The sequence below is a fragment of the Microtus oregoni genome, unplaced genomic scaffold, assembly GCF_018167655.1.
Source record: "Microtus oregoni isolate MIOR12 unplaced genomic scaffold, Mior012 000018F_ref0000195, whole genome shotgun sequence".
Lineage (NCBI taxonomy): Eukaryota > Metazoa > Chordata > Mammalia > Rodentia > Cricetidae > Microtus > Microtus oregoni.
Window position 1 is genome coordinate 22,044,511 of NW_024543077.1, and position 15,726 is coordinate 22,060,236.

Below are 15,726 nucleotides of genomic sequence, written 5' to 3' on the forward strand. Positions count from 1 at the left end.
ATGCACACATCCACATGCGTGCATGCATGCACATATGCACACACACACAGAGAGACATAGAAAAAAGATATCGTTAATTCAATGATTAATATGTACAAATTTTACTTACAGCACAATATATGTTAATCCACATTACAAAAAATAATGAAAATTTGATGTGCAATTTGAAAACAATGTTTAAATAAATTTCTGTGGCATTCAATGGTGGTTTTCAACAGATATGAAAAAACATTTTAAAAGAAATATTGGATTATAGAAAATTATCATAGCTTAATCAGTGGGAGGGCAAAAGGGCAAATCATCAAATATTGCATTAGCTTCTGTCCTAATCTTATTTTATAAATTATCTCTCCCATGAAAAGTTGTAATGGCGTAAATGAATGCAGACAGATTGTAAAAATATATACAGCTTTAATGGGGAAATAGACTTACAGAACCACAGGTTCCCACGGAGAACAGGAAAGCAGAGGGGGCGGCTGGGAGCATGCAGGCAATCTTTATAAGTAAAAAATATCCTTGGGGGACCCTGCCCCCAAGTAAAGTGATTGGCTAAGTCTCCCCTACAAAAAGTCTGTAGAAAATTCTGGAAAATTGTGGTGAGATGCTCACAGTTGCTTCCACTCTGCACAAAGATAACTACTCTTCTCTTCTCCTTTTCAATACTGTTAGATATTTCTCTCTGGTTCATGTATTGAAGAGCTACTAGGCTCCATTTCAAAGCAGCTGCCTAATTTTCGAACTCAGTAGCTGTGTGTAAGATTTTTGGTTCCTTGAAATTCATAAAGATGTCTTTAAAGGTTCCTTCGCATCTTTCTTTTTAATATTTTGAGCAGTTTATGAGCAATTGGTATTGTTTCTTTAAATGCTGGGTAAATTGACCAGAAAAGTAACTGGGCTTCTGCTTTTTATTATTGCCAATTCAACCTTTTTATTGAGGATAAGTTTATTGAGGATAGTTTGCTCCCAACTGCTTTGAGGAAACAACATGCCAACAAAGCACATGGGGAAGAAACAACTTATTCCATGTTCTCGAAGCAGGAACTGACGCAGGTCCCATGGTAGGGTGCTGCTTACTGGCTTGCTCCTCAGGGCTTGTTCAATCTGATTTCTTACAGCACCCAGGGACACCAGACCCAGAATGAAACCACCCACAATGGCCTGGGCCCTTCCATATGCATCACTAATCAAGAAAATGCCCTACAGAATTGTCTTCAGTCTAGCTGATAGAGGTGCTTTCTCAATTAGGTTTCTCTACCAAGACAACTCTAGCTTGTGCCAAGCTAATGGACAATTAATCAGAACAAAGTCTACTCAGAATTTCTATTTCTTCTGGGTGGGTGAGTTTGGGTGTGTGTAACATGCATGCATACATGCATATGCATGGGTGTGATTAAATGTGTATGAATGCTGGTGTGTGTGCACTTCAAGTGTTACAGCTCCAGAAGAAAAGTGTCCTAACTTGTCAGGACGTCAGGTTATCCCTGAAAGTGTTATAACTCTGGAGAAAAAGTTATCCTAACTTGTTGGGAAGTCCAGATATGCCTACAAGTGTTATAGACATGGAACTAAAGTATCTTAACATCTCATCCACTCATGCTGTACCTACAGCAGTAAGGGAAGGTGTTCTGGGTACATCCAGCTATAAGAAGAAAGGTATCTTGACTTGTAAGAAAGGCAGGAAATATGAACAGCTGTGGAGGGAAATAGCCTGTGTATGCCTACAGCTGTGAGGAGAAAGGTATCCTGATTTATTAGGAAGTGAGGCTATACCTACAACTGTGAAGGGAAAGTATCCTGTTTACCTACAAATGTATGGAAAAAGCTGTCCTGTTGTCAGGATGTCAGGCTATAACTGCAGCTGGGATCCAGTGTAGGATGGTCTCCCAAAAAATATGGCAAACCTGCTCTTCTCTTCGAGACAGCTGATCACTACTTTGCTCCCAATGGAGACTCACATCGGAAGCACCTTTTCCTCTCAACTACTGCCCAAGTTGTTACTTCTGCTTCTCTCTGCTAAGAGAATTCCCTGAAGAAATGTAGCAATCCACTGTGGTTATAGAAAAAAAGTTATTTCTTGAGCTATGTTCCCCTGAAGGAGCTGCCAAGCAGAGATTCTGATCTGTGCCAGCAATAGAAAATCTTCACCTAAATGATTTCAAGATTCATTAGCAGAGGAAGCCAGAAATTTGAGTGACTCTACAAGAGTGTGGAAGGGAAACTCTGAACTAAGCAGACACAGAAACTTTTCTAGGGATACTTAAGGGTAGAGTTTCTCCAGGAAGATTTTCAGGAAGGGAAGTGTTCAGGTTTCAATCTCCTTGATCTTAGACAAGCTCAGATTGGATAGACTTTATACTCAGTGATTAGCTGGTTTTATGCTCAGTTATTGATGGTTTCTCTGCTATGGGAGTGTTTAGTTTTATGTTCAGTTGGTCAGAGTCTTATTTTGTTCTAATTCCAGTGTATTCTTTGGCTCAGGATGTGTTTGCTTAGTTCTGGTTTCAGGGTTAGGGTATACTTTTTTTCACTGGTTTTGGTTTCAGGAATAGGGTTAGTTTATTTCACTGAATCAGGACTCAGAGATAGGGTGTGTTTTTTCACTGGTTATGGTTTCAGTGTCACGGTGAGTTTATTTCACTGGCACTGTGTCTAGAGTCGGGGTGCCTTCCTTTTATTGACTCTGTTCAAAGCTAGAATGGGCTTCTTTCACTGGTTCTAGTGGGCAAGGTTGGATTTCTCTGGTTCCAGGGCCAAGGTTGGTTTCTTTCACTAATTCTTATTTTGGGGCCATAATAGGATTTTTTTTACTGGTCATTTCACTCTACATGCACCTTGACACATGTGTGGAGGTCAAAGGACAAGCTTAGATGTGGATCTTTAGCTTCCTCCTGGTTTGAGATGTGGCCTCTTAGCTGTGTTCCTCTGTTACTTATCCCAAACATCCTGGCTGACTACCTCTCAGGATCCTCCCGTGTCCATTCCCTAACTCCCTGGGCAGACACAAATTTGGGGTTATAGACATGAGAAGTACAGTCAGTTTTTTTGTTTGGGTTTTGATAACTCACTGTTATGGACACTATATTTATTTGACAAGTGCTTTGACCCATCAAGCCATGTCCACAGACCTTTTCCCCTTTTCTTTCTTGGAGTGAGAACTGAAGCTGAGTTCTCATCGTTACTAGGTAAGAACATTCCTATTGATCTATATGTCAAGCCTTATTTTCCACTTTTGGTTGGAGAAAGGCTCTAAATGATTCATTCAAGATTGCCTTATACTCACTCTGTATTCTGGGAAGGTGTTTAAGTTAGAATTCTCCTGCCTCCCAGATTAGCAGATATTGCAGATTTGTGCTGAGGCCTAAGTTTGAGAAATTTTTTATTGCTTTAATAATTTTTATAGAAAATGTTCCATTTGTCTGAGTTGCCTAAATTTTTAGACTATACCTTAAATACATAGCAGCATGTTTTAATCTTATATAATGTGATGTATATAATATATACACTATACAAATACGTTGTAAAATGTTAAATTAAACTACTTATAAAACACATTCCTTCACATATTTGGGGTAATAGATCATTATAACTACTATTTTTACACTTTTCTTTTTTTAAATAATTTATTTTATGCATAAGGGTATTTTGCTTACAAGTAATTACCAAGTACAAGCCTGGTAACTTTGCTGGCCAAAAGAGAGCAGTGAGTTCCCCAAGACCAGTATTACAAACAGTGGTGAGTTTCCATGTGTGTGCTAGGAATTGAACCTGGATCACCTGCTAGAGCAGCCAGTGCTCTGAACTGTGGAGCCATTCCTCTAACCCTACATTTACCCATGAATTGTGGCATCTTTCTCTTTCAAAATATATTACTTATAGCCACCTTCCATCCACCTTTCTCATCACCTTTCCCAAGCTTTGAGTAACCATAATGATACCCCCAACTTCTAAGGGAACTCTTTAAACACAATATACAAGTGAAGTTAGCCAGGCGGTGGTGGTGCATGCCTTTAATCCCAGCACTTGGGAGGCAGAGGCAGGTGGATCTCTGTGAGTTCGAGACCAGCCTGGTCTATAAGAGCTAGTTCCAAAACAGGCTCCAAAACCACAGAGAAACCCTGGTAGTTTCACACAAGTGAATTCAGGTGAGATTTGTCTCTTTATGCATGTCATATTTTATTGTATAAATTTGGGAGTGTTGTCTCCCATATCTTTTCTGGTTCTAATAATGAGTCTTGTTTTCTAAAGATTTACAATATGATTACTCTTTTCAAAAGAATCATATTATGACTTTATTGGTTTTCATCATTATTTTTCTATATTCTATCATTAGATTGTCTCTAATCTTTTTCCTTGCTGCTGGTAAAGACAGGAACAGAAGTAGTATAGTTGACTTCTCCTTGCTTTTACCATCAAGAAATTTAAAATACCTCATGAATTCACTAGGTTTTAGATCCCCCAAGCCCCAATTCTATTTTCTTACATAGCATGATGTGAGTTCCCAGCTTCATATTCATGTGTTATGGGAAGAGACTCAGAATCCTTGGGCAATCTGCAATCCATACTGTACCTCTCAGTTTTCAATCCATGACTTGTGCTTTAGCCAAGGCTTCCTGTGGTCTGAGGCCTTTGGGGATCTCTAAGTACATAAACCAAAGTTTTAAGGGTCTTCTGCTCATACTTCTCAGTTCCCACAGCTCCAGCTCCAAAGGTTCAACAGGAAGGCCATATTATTTTCTCTGAGCACTGTCCCTGGAAGAGTTCTGTTGCTATGGAATTTCATGCTGAGTTCCAGGATCAACATCCAAGAAGGTCAATTAGACTGTACTAATTGGTCATTGTTTTGATGATCTTTGTAATTATACAGACATCCTGCTAAGACCCAAGCTCTCACCTGAGTGCAATCATTGTTCCTCCCAACAATATGTGACTTGGATTCCAAGAAATTCCCTGACCTTACCATAAGCAATAGAAAAGAAAATCATGTTGCTCAGTATAGGGTGTAGAATAGGCTTCAGATCACTTAGGCAGTAGGCAAAATTGAGAGTGTTGGCTTTTCTCTACCTTAAGGTTTCTTAGTAGCTGCACCAGTGGTACTTTGGAGGGGATCAGTCTACCTTCATGAGGATAGTCACTCCTTTGTAAGATACTTAGTGACCTCTGATTCTTAAACAGTGTGTACTCTATCATGCTTGCAAGTTCAAACATACTTATGTTTCAAAGTGTTTTCCATAGCCAGGCGGTGGTGGCGCTCGCCTTTAATCCCAGCACTAGGGAGGCAGAGGCAGGCGGATCTCTGTGAGTTCAAGGCCAGCCTGGTCTACAAGAGCTAGTTCCAGGACAGGAACCAAAAGCTACGGAGAAACCCTGTCTCGAAAAATAAAAAAAAAAAGTGTTTTCCAAGAAAATCCCTATGCCTGACCGAAGACATCAAACCTTATTCTCAACAAGGCAGTCAATGTGATTCACAGCAGCAGAAATGAACTGTATTTATCCACCTTGACTTGTTCCTGCATTTTCAGCTTTCTGACTTCAGTGACTTTGTTGGATTTATCTTTGATTTCTCCAGAACAAAATACAGCTTGGGATACTAGGTGTGAGGTGTGGTTCTGCCCAATAATATGTCATTTCATTTTTCACTTGTGTGATATAATTTACTGACATCTGGAAAAAGTGAATCTCAACAGAGCAAAGGCTCCATCAGATCTGGCCTGTAAGGGTATTTTATGAATTAATAATTTAAGTGGAAACACCCAGACCACTGAGCATGTTGAAACCCCTGGCTAGGCTAAGCAAGACACAAGGAGCATGCCATTAAGCAGCATTCCTCTGCTTTAGTTCCTGCTGTGATTTCCTCAATAATGGGATGTGACAGGAAAATGTAAGACAAACAAGCCCTTTCCTCCTCAAGCTGCTCTGGACATTGTGGTTGAAATAACAACAGTAGAAAACAGGCACAAGTAGAAGAGAAATCACAGTCACATTTCAAGCTGCTTAGCAACCATAACAGAAATGCAGAAAGAAGAAATAGATATAGCTTCAGTGTGTAAATAAGGTCACATTTTGTTTGCTAAGTATACTAACATTGACTGCTGAGTTTTGGAGAACAGACAGTATACAGTACTCACAGGATTTCAACTGAATCATGCTGTGTCTTCTTCCTGGTCATATAATTAAGGGCTGCATTAAAGGGCAACATGAGAAGTTCTCCTTACCTATCCACTGTTCAACAGTTGCCTAGTTTGCTTTAAGTTTTGCCAATTCTGTCTGTCTGTCTGTCTGTCTGTCTTTCTTTATTCCTTCCTCTCTTCCATTTCTTTCTTTTGTGTGTAGGTGTGAAAAATTTTCAACACATAAAAAATTGAGATAAACATACAATAAATAGTTAACATTCAATAGCTGGATAATGGATAAAGATAAAATAAACAGCTGTGGTGATTGGTTTCCAGTACATGTGACAAAAGTACCCATGAGAACAACTCAAGTACAGAAAGAGATCAGGTATTCAGTAGGTCAAGTCGATGATCAAGTCAATATAGAAACACTACTCCAACCATGGAAAGGACAACTGATGGTTTACATTTCTAAACAAAATGGAAATGATCAATGGCCCAGTTACAGGTTTCACTACATTCCTTCTTCCAGGAAGAATGCGGTTTTTGAAGTTTTTATAGAAACAGAATAAAGAACAGAATAATGACATTGTTTACATTTGGAGATCATTGTCCTCATATATTGCACAGTTGTTTATTCTCTTAGTCCTCAAGTTAGATAGGTATTGAGAATTATAAATCAACAGGCATATATGTTTGGCATCTTTATATTTAGGATAATCAGGTTTTATAGATACATAGAGATTATATTTAGTATAGATAGTATATTCTTCGACCCCTTCAAAGAGCTGTAGAAAATGGCCTTTAATTTAACCTAGAATTCCATGCCAACCAGATACAATCACTCCTGGCAACACCGCTCTACTCCCGAGAGAACATTGAGCACCAGACACTCTACTGGAAGCTTGTCTTCTTGGGCAAAATGGACTTTGGGTAAAGAAAAGCCCATACTTTGACTAATGAGAAAGATACAGACTATCCATAGATAAAACAGGATTGTCTTATCTTGCCAAGACAGGGTAGGATAGTTCTAAAAAGTTCCTTGCCTTTGATAATGGTATGTCAGTTATGTTAGGCCTTAGCCAAAGTTGGTTGACTCAACATTGCAAACGAGACTGCCCAGGTAGTCAGTTGTCTCTGTCATTTATTGCACATTTTGGAAGTTTCTCGTTTGTACTTCCTGGTTGCTTAAATAATATTACTTCCCTTCTCAGATCTTTGATGGAGTTGAAGATTAGATAATTGGAGTTACTCTCTACATTATTTAGACTCCTTGAAAGAGAATGTTTAGTAAAACTTTTGTTACATATTTCTTGCTTAATATTGTTTGTTATTTGTAATTTTATATTTATTATTTGTTCCTATTGTATATAATTTTAATTGGTTTGGTTCTGTCTTATTTAGAAAAAAGGGGGAGATGAAGAGGAAGCCCAACCAATCACCTTGTTTGTAGGACGTGTTCCCCTTAGGCTAATATTTACTTTTAAAACTTGCAGGTGTGCTCCCTGCCTCCTCTGGTTTCCTGTGCTTTGCTGGAACTCTGGCTTTGTAAGCTTCCCTTTTCCCCCTTATTAAAGCTGAATATTTTATCGTAAAGCTAGTCTGGTTAACTCTATAGCCCACCCACCAACACTATGGCATTTGATCCTCGTACTTTCACAAACCTCCGTTCCTATCAGTTCACTCAAATTCCACACCACTTTGTCAATGCCTGATCACCTTAACCCTATACTGACTTCAGTTTTATGTCTCTGGAAGTCCTCACAACCTGGATGTCATCTTGAGTCATCACTGCTTAGAGCTCCCAACTGAATGTTTTTCAGGCACCTGGGAAAGAGAATATGATAACATTCCTACAAGGCAGGCTTCATGCCTGCAAGTTATGATTCTCTCTTTTCAAGAGGAATGAACTCCAGCACGGTAACACCTGGTATGTGAGCTTCTAGGCACCAACTGTAACCAATTGCTTTGATTAAATGGTTAATCAACTTTTAAAAACTTTACTGTTAGTGTGTATTCTGATTACTTTTTGCACTTTCCCTCATTTGGGGGAGACTTGGGCTCTGAAATTCTTTAAGAAGAAAGCCAGTCCAGGCTCTCTCTCCTCCACAGCCGAAGGACCCAGCTGGGAACATCCCCATGAACACCTGGAATCCTCTCCATAGCCAAGTCTCCTGCCAATCCCAAAACTGATCCCAAAATCAAGATATCTTCTTCCCTGCTCCCATATCCACCCCTCCTCCCTGTCCACCCTCCCAAGCTCTCCCCAATTCTCCCATCCTCTCCCTCTCTCCCTCTCTTCTCCCCTCCCCACCCCCATGCTCCCAACCCCTGCCTGACAGTCTTGTCTGCTTCCAATTTCCAGGAGGATCTATATCTGTCTTTCTTTGGGTTTACCTCATTATCCAGCCTCTCCAGGCTCCTGAACTATAGGTGCAATGTCCTCTGTTTATGGCTAGAATCCACCAATGAGTGAGTACATACCATATTCATCTCTCTGGGTCTGGGTTATCACACTCAGGACAGTGTCCTCCATTTCCATCCATGCATACAAAATTCAAGAAGCCACCATTTTTTACCACCGAGCAGCACTCCAATGTGTACATGTTTGACACCTTTTTTCCATTCAAAGATTTACACTTCCTCCCCTCCTCCCATTCCCCTCCCGCTTACCCACTCCCCCTCCTCCCTCCCTCTCTTTCCTTAAGAGAGAGCAAGGAAGCCTGATCTGTGGGAAGTCCAAGGACTAGGAAGCTTTGCATCCAAATAGACTAGGGTCCTAAATAGCCAGTACATGCAGTAGGAACAAGTCCCAGTGCCTTTATCAATTGCTTCTTTAGTCAACACCCATTGTCAGCCACAGAGAGTCCAGTTTTATTGCAGACTCATTCAGTTTCAGTCCAGCTGGATTTGGTGAGTTCCCATTAGAACAGGCACACTGTCTTGGTGGTGGACAAACCCCTCACGGTCCAGATTTTCTTGCTCATCTCCCTCCTTCTGCTCTTCAATTGGACCTTGGGAGCTCAGTCCGTTGCTCTGATGAGCATCTCTGTCTCTATCTCCATCCATCACCGGGCGAAGATTCTATGGTGATATTCGAGATAATCATCCGTGTGTTAGTGGGGCAAGGCCAGTTCAGACACTCTCTCCTCTGCTGTCCAAGGACCTAGCTGGGGACATCTCCATGGACACCGGGGATCCCCTCAAGTGCCAAGTCTCTTGGCAACCCTAAAATGGCTCCCTTAATATAGATATCTGATGTAGGTGGGCCTTCTACTTTCATTGGTTAATAAAGAACCAGGAATGCAGCCTGAAGCTCTTTCTACAAATGGCACCCACGTGGATAACTGCATCCACAGAAAGCCTGAGAAAGCTTGGAAAAGAATAGAGTAAAGCATGTTTTCTTGCTGGCAGCAATTTCTTGGGTCCGTTCTGCTTCCTAGAAGCAAGCAAGCACTCTCATCTAAGAGAGGCTTCCTGACTCAGTCTTAGCTGCAAAACCCTGCAGCTTCTTTTAAAGGTTCTGCCACGAAACACTTAAATGGTGTTGATGAAAAGTTGAATACATGCTTTTCGGTTTTCAGCCATAGCATGAAAAAAAGCTGGGTTGTTTTAAAATGCCAGCTTCCTGGGCCGTGCTGCCAGGACAGACTCTGACTCTGTAAGACAGACATTCTGACTGAGTGTGATCTGTGAGCAGAATGCTGCAGCTTGCTTACTGACAGGGACATTGAAATGCCATAGAGTTGTAGCAGTAAACACGGCTACAGCTGGTACCTCTGAAATGATGCTGGAATACTAAGGAATGGGCTGAATCTAGGCGGCAAAGCCATGGCTTTAATCCTCTCCTTAAGGACTCATGTAGTCAGAAAAAGACAGATATACAGTAAAGAGAGATTCAAAGACAAAGAAAACCTCTAGATGATTTACAGTGTGTTAAAAATATATGCCGGCTAAAAGTTAAAGTTCTTAAAGTAAAAAGAAAAAGAGTACTTGGGTGTGGTAGTACACACCTTTAATCCCAACACTTGTGAGGCAGAAGTAGATTGACCTCTATGACTTCAAGGTGTGGTAACACACACCTTTAATCCCAATGCCTGGGAGGCAGAGACAGACAGATCTCTGAGAGTTCAAGGACAGCCTGGTCTACAGAGTTATTCCAGGACAAAGATTTACAAAGAACCTGTCTCAAAAAGTAAAAATAAATGAAATAGAGGTTAAAAATAAAGCCACACAAAGATGGAAAATACACATATTATCTTAATACTGTATGCTATTATGCTCTCATTGAATTGTTTGAATGCTGAAGATGGAGCAACAGATGCTAAAAGATATCTGTTTATGAATCCTGCTGAACTAATCCAACATACATATTTTGAAAATACCTTGACTTCAGAATTTGGATCTAAGGATATGATGCTTTGGAAAAAAAGATTCTTCTTTTGTTTTCACAGAGAATGACACCCTGCGGATTGCTTCTATCCCAATATGGTATGATAGACCACGCCCTCCTGAAAGGTTGCTGTGAAAACCCTCAAAAAATTACTTTAGTCAACTGCTGACTGAGATGAACCTGGCACACAGGTTACACCTTAAAAGACCTGATTAACAGTGCCCCCATTCAGCACAAAGCAGTTTGGAATGAAATAAAGTGCCCATATTCCCAAATATTGTTTATCAATATTCATTTTACATTTAAAGAGAGATATGATAGAGATATGAATAATTTGCATTGGTATGGATTTGACTTATTGATTTAAATTTTAGGTCAATCTTGTTATATGTATATGTATTTGTGACCTTTGACTGAGGTATTGTGATTGTGTAGTTCATGTGAAAATGTAATCTATATAGGTTGTTAATGGATAGTCATCTATAATAGTCAAGTTTGTAGTCATGTTAGATTTTCTAGATGTACATAGATATATTTTAGATAGAAATTCTTCATATCTTTTAAAGACTACAGAATATGACATTTAATGTTTTAATAACTTAGGGCTTTTCATGACAATGAAAATGGCAGCACCAATTTACTTCAAGAGGAAGATGGGCATCAAAGAGGCTCCTTATGGAGTTTGACAGCCATTTGGGCAAGAAAATGCTCTTGCCTGGACTGTTGCATGAACTGGACACAGAGAACCCTCAGAGGGAGGACAGCTGAACTTGCTTAAAGGTGAGATGGTTTTTTGGGGTTCCTGATTCATGAAAGAGTCTGTGAGACATTCTGCAGGACACAGAAGTTAGTGACTGAACTCTCTTTAAAATATTTTGATTCATGGAAATGTCTCTGGATACTATGGGCCTAAAAGCCAAAGATGGATGCCCCAATGGTCCAAAAGAACTTTGGGTGATTGTCTAGGCAGTGAGATGTCTCTGTCATTTCTAGAGTTTGGAAGTTGCTTATTTCTTGTTTGCTTAGGTAATATTATATCCTTCTGGAGTCTTTGATGAAGTTAAATAATATATAGATAGTTATAGTTTTCCTTAGTTGTGATAAAAGATAAAGTAGATGTAAATATTGTCACTTTAATTCTTGCTTTGTAACTGCTTTGTTATATGTAATTTTGCTATGTTAAAGTTAAAGTCTTACTTTTTTGTTTAAACAGAAAAAGGGGAAATGATGTAGGTGGGCCTTCTACTTTCATTGGTTAATAAAGAAACGGCCTTGGCCCTGATAGGTCAGAAAATTAGGTAGGTGGAGTAGACAGAACAGAATGCTGGGAGAAAGTGAGGCAGATGCCATGCCTCTCCTCTCCAGGTCAGATGCAACGAAGCTCCAGCCCAAGATAGACTTAGGCTAGAATCTTCCTGGAAAGCCAAACCTCATGGTGCTACAGAGATTACTAGATATGGGTTAAAACAGAATATGAGAATTAGCTAGTAGGAGGCTAGAGCTAATGGGCCAGGCAATGTTTACAAGAATACAATTTCTGTATTATTTTTTCAGGGCATAAGCTAGCCAGGTGGCCAGGCTGCAGGAATGCAACCTGAAGCTCCTTCTACAAATATCTTCTTCCCTGCTCCTATATCTGCCCTTCCTCCATCTCTACTTCCCCACTCCCCCAAAGATCTTTCCAGTCTTTCCTTTCTCCCTTCTCTCTTTCTCTTTCCCCTTCCCAGAACCCCACCCCCATGCTTCCAACTTTTGCCTGACAATATTGTTTCATTCCAATTTCCAAGAGGATCTATCTATCTATGGTTTTCTTTGGGTTCACCTTGTTATTAGGCTTCTCTAGGCTTGCAAACTATAGGCTTAATGTCCTTTGTTTATGGCAAGAATCTCCTAATAAGTGAGTACATACCATATTCATCTTTTTGGGTCTAGGTTATTTCACTCAGGATAATGTTTTCTATTTCCATCCATTTGCATGCAAAATTCAAGATGTCATTTTTTTTTTACCACTGAGTAAGTACTACACTAATGTGTATATGTTCCACACCTTCTTTATCCTTCCTTCCATTAAAGGGAATCTAGGTTGTTTTCAGGTTTTGGTTATCACAAACAATGCCACTATGATCATTGTTGAACAAATGCCTCTGTAACATGACTGGGCATCTTCTGGGTACATTCCCAAGAGTGGTATTGAGGCAGACTGACCCCCAATCCCCTGAGAAACTGCCAAAGTGGCTGCACATGCCTTCACTCCCACCAACAATGGACAAGTGCTCCCCTTTCTCCACATCCTCCCCTGCCTTGTCCCATGGTCACACTGACAGGTATCTCGCATGTTTCCATGGTTCCTTCATCTGGGGATGGAGACAGGGACCCACATTGGAGCACTGGAGTGAGCTCCCAGGGTCCAGTTGAGGGGCTGAGGGAAGCAGAGGATGAGCAAGAAGGTCAGGGCAGAGAGGGGTTGGTCCACTCACAGAGACAATGTCCCTGATCTAATGGGAGCTCACCAATTCCATCTGGACTGGTACTGAACGAGGCTGTGGTCAGGCTGGAATCTCTGGGCATGACTGATGGTGAGGGCTGGTGGAGAAGACATTGATAATGTCACTGGGACTTGTGTTTGCTGGATGAACTGGCTTTTTGGGATTCTGGTCTATTTGGATGCTTGCGTCCTTGGGACTGGATGGATGGGGGAGGGCCTTGGACTTCCAACATGATGGGGTATCCTGGGACTGGACAGGGAGGGAGGAAGATAGGTCAGGAAGTACGGGGAGGGGGTAGGTGGAAATTTTGGAATGGAAAAATTAAAAAAAATGAAAAATAAAATAAAAAATATCAAACAGAAAAAAAATAAAGCCATGCTACCACTCTTTTATTTCTTCTGGGTCATCAAGGCTGTGGTAAAGAACTTAGATCAACCATTCATACCACACTGGTACTGACATGTTCATGAGACTCAGCAGTTAGAACACTGGTGACTTATCCACGGGGACCAACATTGATACCCAGCACCCACAAGTGTGTGTACTTCCAGTCAGAGGTGATTAGACACTGTCTCCATGTCTACGTCTAAAGTAAACTTCATTCTTTTTGAAGATAACAGGCACACAGAGAAAACCTATTATAAATAAAGAATCACATACAGACCTTTCTGTTCAGCATTTGCATATCTTGTGCCATAAGAAACCAGAATAATGTACCACATATTCAGAACCTACAATTACATGGAGTTCTGACCAATCTGAAGTGTGGGCTAGGAATCACACTTGGGTACCAAGTACTCCTGAGACCAGTACTCCTGAGACCACTCTCCAGTTCCCATATGTCATAATGCTGAAGGAGAAGGTGTCCCAGTTTCCTTCTGTCTCTTGTCTCTTGAAAGATAACATCACCTCTAGATGGTTGTCAAAGGATCTAATAGACTGAATGTGAATGGAATTTCTATATTGCTTCTTATCTTCATTGTTAAAACAGATCTCTTTATGTGAATAAAGATAAAAAACTTGGTTAAAATAAACCTGAGTCAAGCCAGATTTGATTAGGAAAAGTCCACATAGCCAGGAATTTCAAGAGTTCATGATGGGGAACAAGTTGACCTCAAACTTACTGAGATGGGCCCCACACATACTCCTGTGTGCTATGATTATAGCCATACACCTCTAAGTCCAGCTGAAATAAGTGTTTTGAAAGCACTTATCATTGAATCAGAGAAAGAAATAAAATAAGATTTAGAGGGAGCACCATTGTTTTCATGACAAGCAATATTTCTTGAAATTCTATAATATGAACAGTCAAATAATTTCATATGTTCTCAATAATAGGTTATTTTCATTGCATTGTTAATTCCATCCATTTTAAAATGTTTGAAGTGTGACTGTGTGAATACACCTGTAATACACCTGTGCCATGATGTGTATGTAGCACTGACAGGAAAACTAACAGGGGTCTATGATCTACTTCCACTTTGTGAGTTCTAGTGATGATACCTAAGGAACAATTTGGCTGCAAGTGACCTCAATGGCACTTCTTTGTATTGAAAAATTGTTCACAAATGAGCTCATATAGAAGTGTGCACATGGAAGCACCCAAGTGAAAATATGGGAAACAACTGTAGAAGTCTTATCGGTAACCCAGAGATAGAACTCAGGTTCTCAGAATTAGCAGCAATGAACTTTACTAAATGAGACAATTCTCTGCCATATAATTTATTTTTTAAGAAAATGTTATAAATATATATTTAGCCTTCATAATGAACAAATTAGAAATGTATGGTAGTATAAATAAGTTCATATGCAAAGATTTATTATTCAAGATATCCTGGGTCCTTATACCCTTGAATGAATTTACATTTACAATCTGAAAGACAATAATTAACTGATGTACTATTTCTTCAAATCAAATTTGATCATCACTGATATAGTTCTGTGGGAAGAAACTGTTGAATACTAGGCAAGAAACCCAATATTGATCCCAGCAGAACATCAAGCTATGGTATGAGATACACAACTGATTGCTGATTATTTTGCTTTATTATATCAATATAATATAAATGAAAATATTTTTTGAATACACACATGAGGTATTTAATGTTTCTTATAATCACATTTTTCAGTCATTTTAACATTAACATTGTTAAATTGTGTTGAGAAAACAGAACACATTGGGAGTTCATCATCTACCCTTGAACTTGTGCTCAGGTGGCAGACACATAAGCATCATGACTTCAAATGTATCTCTGAATCATTACTGACATCCAAGCCAGCATGAATTATAAGCAAAAAGACCTCAAGGAATTTTGTGAAAAGATGAAAGTCAAAACCAGAAACAACAACTGACCACCCTTTCACTTACTTGAAAATTCCTTACTTGAAAATTATGATCAGACATGTTTTAATATTTTAATAACCAATGGGTCACTTCAATGATGGGGATGTCATCTTATACATTACATCATAAAAATACCTATTACTAGGGAAAGGCACAATAGAAGCTGAACAAAAGCCATAGAAGGAATATAAAGTATAAAAAATAAATTTTAGTAAATAAAGTTGTCACAATATAGAACACTTTAGTACCTACCTCAAATGTTTCAAAATAGAAACCAAAATGCAATGATTTCCACCATTAATCTTGAGAGAACATGTTATGTAATTTACTTCTTTCAAAGTTATGATGAAAAATAATTTTTCTTCAAGCTGAAGACAACGTTGATGGCTAAAG